The 14,406-nt window shown below is 46.7% G+C and overlaps 1 protein-coding gene across 1 annotated transcript in view; it reads left to right on the top strand.

The window, feature by feature from the left end:
- LOC144578089 (cadherin EGF LAG seven-pass G-type receptor 1-like) overlaps positions 1-14,406 on the top strand; it is a 30,562-nt gene that overhangs the window by 9,483 nt on the left and 6,673 nt on the right.

Below are 14,406 nucleotides of genomic sequence, written 5' to 3'. Positions count from 1 at the left end.
CGGGTCAGAGGTTTGGTGCTGGCCACGCCTGGATCGGCCTGTGTTGCTGAGCGTGCCAGAACCCCGTGCTGGCCCCACCGTCACTGCTGAAGGGTCGCCTTGGGTCTGGGCTGGTGCCTGTGGCTGCACATTTTGAAACCCGATAGCAGAACCTGTTCAGGAACGTGATCGGTGGGTAGGTGGGGGCTGGGGCCCCTGGCAGCGGCCACCTTAGCTGGGGTGTGGCGTGTGGCCTGGTGCCACGGGGCTCATCCCTGCCAGCACTTGGATTCAAGCAGAAGTAGATTTTCTCGTGTGGGTGCAGCATGTGGAAAGTACTCACTAGTTTGGCGTGATTTCTTCAGCTCACAGCCTTGGGGTAAATCGTTTTCTAAGTTTTTCTTCTTTGCCTGTAACCTGAACAGGTGGGTTCATATAAATGCCCCGGATTCCCTAGAATGGATTCCTGAATGCTGGGAGGGGCGGGAGTAAACGACCTTCTCCTCTTCTGTTTGTTTTTTGAGACAGAGTTTTGCTCTTGCTGCCGAGGCTGAAGTGCAATGGCGCCGTCTCAGCTCACTGCACCCTCTGCCTCCTGGGTTCAAGCAGTTCTCCTGCCTCAACCTCCCAAGTAATTGGGATTCCAAGCACCTACCACCACGCCCAGCTAATTTTGTACTTTTAATAGAGATGGGGTTTCTCCATGTGTGTCAGGCTGGTCTCAAACTCCTGACCTCAGGTGATTCACCGGCCTCGGCGTCTCAAAGTGCTGGGCTTAGAGGCGTGAGCCACCTCCCACGGCTGTAAATGACTCTCTTTAATTCAGCGACCCAGCCTTCCTCTTGCTTGTTTTGGGAGGGCAGCAGGGTCCTCATGAGGAAATGCAGGCCGAGGTTTCAGCCGTGAGGGTCCAGAGGCCGGCCTTGTATTAGCGGCTGCTCCTCGTGGAGGCCCCTGGGCTTCCATCTCCTGTCGCCTATGGGCCTGGGGCCTGGGAGGAGGCGTGGATTATGTCTGGAATGAGCCAGAGGGAACCCTCAGAGGGGTGAGAGAAGGGGGCTGCCTGCCAGGTGGAGGGCCCGCTGCCTTTATTTGGGGTCCCAGGGGGAGCTGTGAGGAAGCACGGACAGACCCCGGGAGCCGTTTTCAGCTCCTCCCACACATGCTGGGGGGCGTAGCCCTGGGTGAAGGGACGGGCGTTTTTCAGGAAAACACCGGTGGTGGAATTCTCATGCTTTCACTTAAGGTAAGGACTTGTGCAGATCTCAGTGATCACGTCCCCTTTTTGGGTGTGAACATTCCAAAGCTGGAAAGAGCCCCACACCAGCGTTTTAGTGGTGTGATCCCTCTACTGCCAGTTCTCTTGTCCTGGATAAAGGCCAGGGACTCTTAAAGAAAAACGCACACACACGCACACACATGCACGTGCACACGCACAAGACACATGCGCACACACACGTGCACACGCACAAGACGTGCACACATGCACGTGCACACACACAATATACATGCACACACACGCACGTGCACACATCACACACACACACAGCAGGGGTGGGGGCCACTTTCAGGGTCCTCGTGTGTGGTGACACCTTTCCTTTCAGCCCCCAACACACCGACTTCACCTCTTCCAGTTGTCATGGGGAGGGTACAGGGGACAGACAGTGTGCGTCCCTCAGAGCTGTAGGCCCTGTTTGGGGGCTTGAGTGTGTCCCAGGCACCCGGGGCTGGCCTGTAAGAGGGGGATCGTGCAGCCAAGAGGCTGGCCCAGAGCAGGGGTGATTCAGAGGTGGGCGCGGGACGAGAGCGCTCTTCGAGGCCGCCTGGGTCTGTGCTTCCCACCGCCCGGAGGCCTCTTTGGGTTGTGCCTACATCATCTCAATGACATCTTACAGGACCCCCGTGGTATGGGCAGAGAAACTGAGGCTAGTAGAGAAACTGGTAGCAGCAGGAAGAGCCAGGCAGACTCTGGGGTCTGAGTGCTCTAATCACCACGCTGATGGCCGCCTTCGGTTACCTCTGTCTGCCGGTGGTGAGGCCCTGGGATACAGAGTTGGGGATTTCTGAGGATGGAAGCTCATTGCGAGTGACTACCTTGCCTGAAACGGGACGCCTGAGGCAGGTGGATTGCTTTGAGACATTGATCCCCACCTTTGGGGGCCTGTCCTGTAAACCCTGACCCTGTGACAGATGAATAAATACCCTCCACACACAAAGTACCGTGAAAAAGTCAGCTGCTCTCAGGGGGCCCTTGCAGCTACCCAACCCTTCAATAGCTGTCGCTCCTCACATTTATTCAGTTTAGATTTAATGAGGAAGTTCTAAGTCAACATGCTTGTGGATAATTAACACATTAAAGATTTGGTTCCAGGGCCCAGAGCAAACTCCTTTAAGGGGTAATCATCTCCCTTTGGCCTCCCCCCAGAGGGCCATCGGCTCAAAGGTTAGTTTTATTTTATTTATTTATTTATTTGAGACAGAGTTTCGCTCTTGTTACCCAGGCTGGAGTGCAATGGTGCGATCTTGGCTCACTGCAACCTCCGCCTCCTGGGTTCAGGCAATTCTCCTGCCTCAGCCTCCTGAGTAGCTGGGACTACAGGCACGCACCACCATGCCCAGCTAATTTTTGTATTTTTAGTAGAGACGGGGTTTCACCATGTTGACCAGGATGGTCTCGATGTCTTGACCTCGTGATCCACCCGCCTCGGCCTCCCAAAGTGCTGGGATTACAGGCGTGAGCCACCGCGCCCGGCCCCAAATGCATTTCTTAAATAATAAGACTTGAAAGTGAAATTACTCCTTGATCCAAGTGGATGCAAAATGGATGGTGTGTTAGGTATGAAAACAACACTCATCTTGTACCTGTGCATCTGAGCTCTTGGATGACCAGACACGCTTCGATTAACAGTAATATTTTTAACGGAATCTTTTTTTTCTCAGCATTTAGTCTCAACATTGGGCTTAAAATATTTGGGCATGGTGTCTCACACCTGTAATCCCAGCACTTTGGGAGGCCGAGGTGGGCAGATCACCTGAGGTCAGGAGTTTAAACCAGCCTGACCATCACGGGAAACTCGTCTCTACTAAAAATACAAAAATTAGCCGGGTGTGGTGGCGGATGCCTGTAATTCCAGCTACATTCTCCAGTAGCTTCACCCGGGAGGTGGAGGTTGCGGTGAGCCAAGATCGTGCCACTACACTCCAACCTGGGGGATAGAGCAAGACTCCATCTCAAAAATAAAATTAAGTACAATTAAATATTCAGTAAACCACGTTGTAAACAGATGTGCTGCACTGTCTTCTAGGCTTTGTTGGATTTCTAGAGAACGGGCAGAGTAGTTGAGCGTCGTTTTTAAGGGCTCTGGGATTCTCAGAATGGTAAATGAGCGTTGGCTTCAACGCAGTCACCAAAAGCATCAGTGCCTCATACAGTCAGCCTGTCCTTTGAAGCCAGGCGTTGCCTACACTCTAGCAATGAAAGTTCCAGATGGCCTCTTCTTCCAATAGCAGGCTGTTTCAGCTCCGTTGCAAATCCGTTTAGTGGAGCCACCTTCATCTTAGCATCTTCTTGATAAGTGGCTGTGGTTTCTACATCAGCACTTGCAGCTTCAGGTTGCACTTATGTTACAGAGACAGCTGCTTTCCCTAAACCTCATGAATGACCTCTGCTAGCTTCAGACATATTTCCTGCAGCTTCCTCACTTCTCTCAGCTTTTACAGAAGGGAAGAGAGTTAGAGTCTTGCTCTGGATTGGCTGTGGCTTAAGGGAATGTCGTGGCTTGTTTGATCTTCTATTCAGACTACTGTAATTTTCTCCATGTCAGCGGTACGGCTGTTTGGCTTTCTTACTATTTATATTTTTTTCCAAGGGCGGAGTGGGGGAGGTGGGGGGAAAGACGTGGCATCTCACTCTGTTGCCCAGGTTGGAGTGCAATGGCACAATCTCAGCTCACTTCAGCCTCTGCCTTCCAGGTTCAAGCAATTCTCCTGCCTCAGCCTCCCCAGTAGCTGGGATTACAGACAGCCACCACCATACCCAGCTAATTTTTGTATTTTTAGTAGAGACGGAGTTTCACATTGTGGGCCAGACTGATCTCGAACTCCTGACCTCAGGTGATCTGCCTGTCTGGGCCTCCCAAAGTGCTAGGATTACAGGTGTGAGCCACCACACCTGGCCTACTATCTGTTCTCAGGAGTAAGACGGCGTCTAGTTCTGTCACCCAGGTTGGAATGCAGTTTGGAGTGTAGCTCACTGCAACCTTCACGTCCTGGGCCCACGCCATCTTTCCACCTCAGCCTCCCCAGTAGCTAGTTTTATAGGTGCAAGCCACCACTCTTGGCTAATTTTTACATTTTTTGCAAAGACAGGATCTCACTATGGTGCCCAGGTTGGTTTCAAACTCCTGAACTCAAGTCATCTTTCTGCCTCAGCTTCCCAAAGTGCTGGGGTTGCAGGTGTGAGCCACCATGCCCAGCAAGAATTGTTTCTTTGCATCTGCAACTTGACCATTTGTGACAGAGGCTTAGCTTTTGGCCCATCTCAGCTTTTGATATGTCTTCTTCATTAAGCTGAATTATTTCTAGTTGGCCAGTTGTGGTGGCTCACGCCTATATTCCCAGCAGGAGGATTTGGGAGGCCGAGGTGGGTGGATCACCTGAGGTCTGGAGTTCAAGACCAGCCTGGCCAACATGGTGAAATCCTGTCTCTACTGAAAAAGAAAAAATACAAAAAGTAGCCAGGTGTGGTGGCGGGCGCCTGTAGTCCCAGCTACTTGAGAGGCTGAGGCAGGAGAATTGCTTAAACCCAGGAGGCTTAGGTTGCAGTGAGCCGAGATTGCAGCACTGTACTCCAGCCAACCTGGGTGATAGAGCAAGGCTCTGTCTCAAGAAAAAAAAAATCTAGTGATTTCAAGTGAGAGATGTGACTGTTCCTTCTACTTGAACACTTAGAAGCGATTGAGGGTTATTAATTGACCCAGTTTCAAATTGTCCTGTTCCAAGGAACAGGAAGGCCCACGGAGAGGGAAAGATGGGCACTGGCTAGTTGGGGGAGCAGTCAGCACCTACACAGCATTGAGTTCAGTGTCTCGTATGGTCACGGTTCGTGGCACCCCAGAACAATTTCAGAAGTGACATGAAAGGTCGCTGATCACAAATCACCATAACAGAGAGGAAAAAATTGGAAGTGTTGTAAGAAATACCAAAAGGTGACACCGAGCCACCAAGTGAGCACATGCTGTGGGAGAAATGGTGCCAGAAGACATGCTAGATGTGTGATTGCCACGAACCTTCAATCTGTGTAACCAACTGGGGGTATCTGGGAAGCAGAGTAAACCGAGGTGTGCCTGTGTGTGGAGTGTATTCAGAATGCGTATGCTGCATCTGATAAGCTCCGAACTTAGCCCTGGGGCCAGCTTGTGTAATGTACTCTTGGTGTCCTCAGCCTGACACACATTTCTGGCCAGATCCTCATGGTAAATATTTTAGGTAAAAAAGTCTGACTTTGCTTCAAGTCCAGATTCGCAACCTCATGTGTTTATCTTCCTTTTAAAACTTGTGCATCAAAATTCTAAGTGAATTGGTGACAGGTAGAAGTAGTTTCATTTGAATCGATTGAGTACGATTAAGCTGTTGGAAATGTAAGAGATTCTCATCCTTTGTATTCTTCGTCTAGTACGTGACAAGTGCTAGCAATCAATACTGGGTTATGACTTGCCATCATTGATTGATGACGGATTAATTGATAGATTGAGATGGTGTCTTGCCCTGTTGCCCAGGCTGGAGTACAGCAGTGCAATCTTGGCTCACTGTAACCTCCATCTCCTGGGTTCAAATGCTTCTCCTGCCTCAGCTTCCCGAGTAGCTGGGATTACAGATGGCATCATGTTCAGCTGATTTTTGTACTTTTAGTGTAGACGGGTTTCACCGCATTTACCAGGCCGGTCTCGAACTAGCTATCGGGAAGGCTGGAAAAGTGAAGATATTTTCTATGACAGAAAAAGCAGGCAAGGAAAGGGTTGGAAATAGATTTGGAATGAGCTATTTAAAGGGGTTTGCTAAAGGCTGTTAAATAGCTAATTTAAAGCTAATTGATCAGACTGGTCACAGGCTCTGAGGGGAGTTAAGAGTTATTTGGAGCAACAGGACCATTGGTTGAATAAGTTTATAACTTTCCAAATAGATGAACTTATTCAAACCTTTTCTGCTTTTTCTGTAATACTTTTCTTTGAAAGGAATAGCACTTATTTGGAAGCATACATTCTGAATTTCAAATCTCATGTCAAATTCCTTGGTCATCACTCTCCTCACTATGTGATTTCTGCGTTGAACTGAGGAGTGGTCTCTGTTGAAGAGAAAGGGCATTCTAGGCAAGTAATCGCGGTAGGAGCGCCACCATTGTTCTGAGTTTCATCTGTCTCCAAAATGCCTAGTAAGATACCTCCGCCTGGACATCATATGAGCATCCTTACAAGACTTTATTGAGATGTAATTTACATAGACTAAAATGTGTATTGAATATACAGCCAGTGTATTCTGATAAATGTTTACACCTGTGTGACTGTCACCTAAATTGAGATAAAGATCACCATCATTTCAGAAATCTCCTCTTGCTGCTTTCCGGTCAAGCCCCACCCATTTCAGGCAATCACTTTTCTGACATTTATCACAACAGATGTGTCTGTCAACTTCTTAGAAGTGGAAGTCACAGAATCACATATTATGTACTCTTTTGTGTCTGGCTTCTTGAGAGCTACCCATGACATATGATTACTTCTTTCTTAGTTTCTTTCCTTTTCTTTGGCCAAGTGTAATGTTCCATTATGTGAACATACCACAGAATTTCTCCGATTAATGGAAATGTAAGTTTCACTTTTTTGCTAGAGGAATAAGGCCGCCATGACTGCGAGCATTTTGAGCAGTACCCCAGATGGAATTGCTCATCTCTCATCTGCAGTTGCTTGTTCTGAGGCTCCCAGTTTTCCTTCTCTTACTGAACAGTCCCAGCTCACTTTGGGAATAGTACCACCTTATTTGAGTGCTGTTCCACCTTACTTTATTTTCAAAATCAAATGAAATCATTTCTGATCTCTTTTTTATTCTAACAGATAACTACTGCCCTTTTTGTAGCTATTAGGCTTCATGGTAGAGATATAAAACTAGAATGGAGACATGGGAAATCATGGAGATAAGTATTAAGAAGTTCCTTTGGAACTCTAGAAGTGCAAAGGAGAGAAGTAGCCAGCCTGGGGCAGCTTTGGCAGACTTCCTGGAGGAGAAGATATATTAAGTGAAATCTGAGGGGCCCAAACAAGTTAAAGCGAAGTATATACCAAAATATGAGTAGCATTGTCATAGGTAAGAGAGCAAGGAGGATCACAGAAACTGCAAGACTTAAAACAATGTGAAGGGTGCGCTTGGAGTGGGGCAATCCTGGAGGCAAGGAGGTCTGCTAGGAAACGGTGGCGTATTTCAGGCCAGAAGGGAGGAGCGAAGGAGTCGCATTGGAATTAGGCAGAGATTTTTGGCCCTCTAAGAGGACATTTGGGAAACGAGTGAATGTTAAGTAAAAGGAGAGTCAGGCAAGGAAAATATGCAGTGGGTTTTAGTTTCAAAGTTAAGGAAACTGTGGACATGATCCAGGCATGAGCTAAGGGACTAGACCAGGAATTTTAGAAGTATTTTGGATAGAGTTGGCTTTTAATTGGATAAGAATAAAGGAAAGGGAACTCCAAAATGACTTCTAGAAACATATTTTTTTGAGACAGGGTCTCTGTTGCCCAGGCTGGAGTGCAGTGGTGTCATCTTGGCTCACTACAACCTCCACCTCCCAGGTTCAAAAGAGTCTCATGCCTCAGCCTGGAGAATAGCTGGGATTACAGGTGTGCACCATCAGTAAAAAAAAAATACCAGCTAATTTTTGTATTTTTAGTAGAGACGGGGTTTCCCAATGTTGGCCAGACTGGTCTCGAGCTCCTCCCCTTCAGTGGTCTGTCTTCCTCGGCCTCCCAAAGTGCTGGGATTACAGGTGTGCACCATCACACCCAGCTAATTTTTGTATTTTTAGTAGAGATGGGGTTTCCCAGTGTTGGCCAGACCGGTCTCGAGCTCCTCACCTTCAGTGATCTGCCTTCCTCGGCCTCCCAAAGTGCTGGGATTACAGGTGTGCACCATCACACCCAGCTAATTTTTGTATTTTTAGTAGAGACGGGGCTTCCCAATGTTGGCCAGACTGGTCTCGAGCTCCTCCCCTTCAGTGGTCTGCCTTCCTCGGCCTCCCAAAGTGCTGGGATTACAGGTGTGCACCATCACACCCAGCTAATTTTTGTATTTTTAGTAGAGACGGGGTTTCCCAATGTTGGCCAGACTGGTCTCGAGCTCCTCCCCTTCAGTGGTCTGCCTTTCTCGGCCTCCCAAAGTGCTGGGATTACAGGTGTGCACCATCACACCCAGCTAATTTTTGTATTTTTAGTAGAGACGGGGTTTCCCAATGTTGGCCAGACTGGTCTCGAGCTCCTCCCCTTCAGTGGTCTGCCTTTCTCGGCCTCCCAAAGTGCTGGGATTACAGGTGTGCACCATCACACCCAGCTAATTTTTGTATTTTTAGTAGAGATGGGGTTTCCCAATGTTGGCCAGACTGGTCTCGAGCTCCTCCCCTTCAGTGGTCTGTCTTCCTCGGCCTCCCAAAGTGCTGAGATTACAGGTGTGCACCATCACACCCAGCTAATTTTTGTATTTTTAGTAGAGACGGGGTTTCCCAGTGTTGGCCGGACTGGTCTCGAGCTCCGCCCCTTCAGTGGTCTGCCTTCCTCGGCCTCCCAAAGTGCTGGGATTACAGGTGTGAGTCGCCGTGCCCAGTCTAGAGTTTTAACCTCAGTAACTGAGAAAAAACTGGTCCTACTGAAAGAGTACATCAGAGACGGAGGTGTTTGTAGAGGAGAATGAATTCGTTCTATCTTGAATATATTGGTTTTAATGTAAAGGGGGGGATATCCAAGTAGCCGTATTCAATACAGAGTTGGAAATGCCAGAGCAGAAAGTTGAGGTTAGGGCTAAAGAAACAAAGTGGAATCATTTACCTGCTCAGAAGCTTGTTTTCGGGGCTGGGATACAAAGACAGAAGACGTGTCTGATCTCTGCTTTGAGGAGCTTTGAGGCTGGTGGGGATAATATGTCATGATATTCCTCACTGAATATTATGCATTATATATGTTACCCCTGAACACATCCCTTTTAAAAGAAATATTTAATATCCCTCATATAATAATATGTACATTATTAGCCCTTACAATAAGGGATAGCCCGGCATGGTGGCTCATCCCTATAATCCCAGCACTTTGGGAGACCGAGGCGGGTGGATCACCTGAGGTCAGGAGTTTGAGACCAGCCTGACCAACATGGTGAAACCCCATCTCTACTAAAAATACAAAAATTAGCTGGGCATGGTGGTGGGTGCCAGTAATCCCAGCTACTAAGGAGGCTGAGGCAGGAGAATCGCTTGAACCTGGGAGGCACAGGTTGCAGTGAGCTAAGATTGTGTCATTATACTCTAGCCTGGGTGGCAAAGTGAGACTCTGTCTCAAAATAATACTAAGAGATAATGTGTTCGGGGTACAAACAGGAAGGGATTTACTTTGTGACCTGGAAAAGTTACAGTTTTACAAAAGAGAAGAATGTTTCAAGAATGTATACAGGTTGAGTTTGAACTGGGTAGAGGAACTAGGGTAGAGGAAAAGGGGAAGACCCTGGGAGTTACCGGTGAAGTGGAAGAGAAGGAAATGCTGTTACGGAAGCTAGGACCGGGAGGCATGATCAGTAGTGTCAGGTGTTTTGAGGAGGTCAAGCTGTAAGGACTCAAACAACAAAGGTTTTTTTTTACTGTTGGGGTAAGAACTAACGAATACATTTGGTGGATGTTTTCAAAACAGTGAAATAAAGAAGGGGAGAGGTGGGAGGAGTGTATTAATTTATAATGGTCAATACTTATGAAGGGAAATAATGATTTGAATTTGGAATGTCTTCAAGGACAATACATGTATTTGTTCCAGAAATTGACCAAACTTTAAACAAAAAAACCAGAAGTCATTCTGTGCTGATTGAAACTGACAGCTGGGCGCGGTGGCTCGTGCCTGTAATCGCAGTACTTGGGGAGGCCGAGGTGGGTGGATCATGAGGTCAGGAGTTCGAGACCAGCCTGGCCAATATGGTGAAACCCCATTTCTACTAAAAATACAAAAATTAGCTGGGCATGGTGGCATGCACCTGTAGTCCCAGCTACTTGAGAGACTGAGGCAGGAGAATTGCTTGAACCCTGGAGGAGGAGGTTGCACTGAGGCAAGATTGCACCACTACACTCCAGCCTGGGCTCCGTCTCAAAAAAAAAAAAAAAAAGTGACAACTGGTGTGGCACCGTGGCTCATGCTATAGTCCTGGCACTTTGGGAGGCCATGGCAGGAGGGTTGCTTGAGCCCAAGAGTTCGAGACCAGCTTGGGCAACATGGCAGAACCCTATCTCTACAAAAGGTACAAAAATTCTAACAGAATGTGGTAGCTCACACTTGTAGTCCCAGCTGCTTGGGAGGCTGAGGCAGGAGGATCGCTTGAGACTGAGACATGGAGGCTGCAGTGAGCCGTGATCGTACCACTGGGAGATGGAGGGAGCGATTGTACCCAGCCTGGGTGATGGACGGAGACCATGTCTCAAAAAAAATAATAATTTAGGGTTCTCTAGCTTTTTACCAGGTTTTCTCATTTCTTCTGTGTGGAGGATGGATACAAATTATTTTGTTGACTGATACAAAGTGATAGCCCAAAGTAGTATCCTCTGAAGTTGCTGTCCTTTGTGTGTCACCTTGCCCAGAAAGGTTGAATTTTGTGACTTGGTATTCCAAGAGTAGGCGTTTTGGCTGTTTTTGGACTGTAGAGAGAGAAGAGCCCGAGATGGGGATGATGGCAGGCCAAGCAGAGGTTCATAGAAGGTGCTGTTTGCAGGACGCCACTGTGTTTCTGATCCATTTCTGCCCTATAGGTTTAAGTTTTTTATTCAGCAAAAATGCAGATTCAGAAAAGCCCCCAGGAAGGTTGAACCTCGAAGATTAGACACAGGGACCAAGTGGTGAAGCACACAAGAGAAGTGCTTTGATTCCTCCCATGGAAGAAACAGCTTTTTATCCTTCTCCCTATCCTATAAGGACCCTCATAAAACCATCATTTTTTACTGTTGGGGTAAGAGCACACTTTGCTAGGAGTTACCTACCTTGCTACAAATGCAGTGTTAAAATATTTTGTCCCATTTGGGATCCGTTAATGTTTTGTTTTGTGTGGTTTTGTTTTTGAGACCAAGTTTCACTCTCGTTACCCAGGCTGGAGTGCAATGGCATGATCTCGGCTCACCGCAAGCTCCATCTCCTGGGTTCAAGAAATTCTCCTGCCTCAGCCTCCTGAGTAGCTGGGATTACAGGCACGTGCCACCATGCCCAGCTAATTTTTTGTATTTTTAGTAGAGACGGGGTTTCACCATGTTGACCAGGATGGTCTTGATCTCTTGACCTCGTGATCCACCCGCCTCGGCCTCCCAAAGTGCCAGGATTACAGGCTTGAGCCACCGTGCTCAGCCTGGGATCCCTTAAAGTAAGGTCAGGTGGAGGGGGATCAAAAGGAGCTGTGCTCATGAGTTCTGATTAGAGTCTGAATTTAACACTTGCTGTTAGAATCTGGCTCACTCTGTAAGCCTTAGAGAATAAACTTATGGGCCTCATTTGGTACAGCATTTCAAGTGGTACTAAGTTGGTGTTTTCAGTTTTATTTGAGGATTTACAGCTGGAGACAGGCCCCAGCGTACTGTGAAGTTAATAAAATGGGAAACAATAAAATGTCCTTTTTGGCGGGGCATGATGGCTCATGTCTCTAATCCCAGCACTTTGGGAGCCGAGGCAGGTGGATCACCTGAGTTCAGGAGTTCGAGACCAACCTGGCCAACATGGCGAAACCCCATCTCTACTAAAAATACAAAATTAGCTGGGCATGGTGGCAGGCACCTGTAATCCCAGCTACTCGGGAGGCTGACGCAGGAGAATTGCTTGAACCAAGGAGGCAGAGGTTGCAGCGTGCCGAGATCACACCACTGCACTCCAGCCTTGGTGACAGAGTGTCACTGTCTCAAAAAAATAATAATAGTTGTTAATGTTTCTGTGTGGAGGATGTCTCAGCTCTTTTAAGTTTAAACACCACTGTTACACTTGGATCACCTTGCTGGACTACTTTAGAGCAGCAGTCCCCAACCTGTTTGGCACCAGGGACTGGTTTCATGCTAGACAATTTTTCTGCAGATCAGGTTTGCAGGGGCGCGGATGGTTTTGGGGTGAAACTCTTCCACCTCAGATCATCAGGCACTAGATTCTCATAAGGAGTGTGCAGCCTAGATCCCTCACATGTGCAGCTCACCGTAGGGTTTGCGTTCCTATGAGAATCGAATGTAGCTGCTGATCTGACAGGAGCCAGAGTGCTAGTGGTAATTTTCTCCCCTCTCTGTGACCCAGTTTCTAACAGGGCATGGACCACTCTGGTCAGCAGCCAGGGCATGGAGAACCCCAGCTTTAGAGGACATATTTAAACTGCAGAGAAGTTTTCAAAATACACATGCCTCGGGTAGTTACCAAGTGATTTTTTTTTTCCCCTAAGAGACAGGGTCTCACTCTCACCTAGGCTCCATTGCAGTAATGCAATCAGAGCTCACTGAAGCCTCAAACTCCTGGGCTTGAGCAGTCCTCCTGCCTCAGTCTCCCGAGTAGCCGGGACTGCAGCCATTCTCCACCATCCTGGGGCAATTATTTCATTCTGTGGAGACAGGAGTCTCACTTTGCTGTCCAGGCTGGTCTCAGACTCCTGGCCTCAAGTGATCCTTTCACCTTGGCCTCCCAAAGTGCTGGAATTCTACAAGCATGAGCCACCATGCCTCTCCCCAAGAGGAGTTTTAAATGTTTGTCAGTGACATGATATTTACACACCTGTGGTAAATACCTCCTGTTGAGTGTCTCTGTGCTCAAGATTAAATACAAAAAAAAAAAAAATGGAGCTTTTAGAGCTTTTCATTTACTTTATATGTGAGTTGATGGCCCTCTTCTTTCTTAACTGATTTCTTAAAAATGTTTGCTTTTAGATAAAACATATAAATATTTCTTTTACTTACCAATACAGATCGAACACTGAGACTGTAGTTAATATGCGGTTTCAGGCCATTTAGTTTCGAGCACGTTTGATTTTTATGATGCTGTTGCCCTTCCAATCTGGAGAGTGGGTTGCTGTCTTTACGTTTAGCCTTCCTAGCAGCCATGTGGTCCTGGCCAGCAAGAGCCTGGGAAGGAAGCCTTCCTTGCGTTTTCTTTTTACTAATGATGGTTTGAGTTTTCTCTAAGTAGGGAAAAAAACTGACTGCTCCTTGTTTTCCCATTGGCACATTCAGGAAGCGTGAGCCCTGTCTGTGTTTGGGAGGCTTTATGCCAAAAGAACGGTGGATAATATTTGCAGGTGAAAATGACAATAACTATGGAGTTTTATTCAGTACAATGTATTTGGGAAGATAGTAAAACTGACCTATTCCCTTGTCCTGGAACTCTTAGAAAGTTAGAGGGTTCCAGCACATGTCTGCACATGAAGTTTTGATATCCAAATGTATCCAGATGGTTCTTGAGAGTGGTGAAAAATGACACAAACAGTATACATAATCTTCATTTAAAGATTGATTTGTTTATAGTGGAATTCAAGTAATGATAGGTTTAATGTATAAAACCTATGACCGTTAAAGAAGATTGAAACAATATTTAACATGGAAACGTGAAAGTCCTGGGAACCCCTTTTGTGCGGCTCTATATGAAGTAAGATCTGGGAGCTCATACAGTGTAATTGTCATTACAGAAATGGAATCTGTGGGGTGCGGTGGCTCACACCTGTAATCCCAGCACTTCGAGAGGCCAAGGTGGAGGATTGCTTTGGCCTAAGAGTTCAAGACTAGCCTTGGCCACATAGAAGGACACTGTCTCTTTAAAAAAAAAAATATATATATATATATGGAATCAGGCATACTAACCTGTGATTTCTTTTACCTTGGATTTTTATTTTTAATAAAGTCTGGTTTGATTTCATAGTTAGAATATACTTTTCATTTTAAAATTTTAATCATGGAAAATTTCAAGCAGATATAAAAGTAAAGAGAATAGTATGATGAATCATTATTGTCCAGCTTCAATGTTTACCAACACAGGGCCAATTTCGTTTTTCATCTATTTCCCTTTTTTCCCTTCCGTTTCCACCCTCGTATTATAGTAAAGCAAATTCTAAACATAATTCATCCATAAAATTTTCAACATGTATCCCTGAAAAATTAGGACACTCCTCTTTTTACTAAACTCCAGTACCAGTACTAGAGCTTTA

The sequence above is a fragment of the Callithrix jacchus genome, chromosome 1 (assembly GCF_049354715.1).
Source record: "Callithrix jacchus isolate 240 chromosome 1, calJac240_pri, whole genome shotgun sequence".
Lineage (NCBI taxonomy): Eukaryota > Metazoa > Chordata > Mammalia > Primates > Cebidae > Callithrix > Callithrix jacchus.
This window is presented reverse-complemented; position numbering and strand designations above follow the sequence as displayed.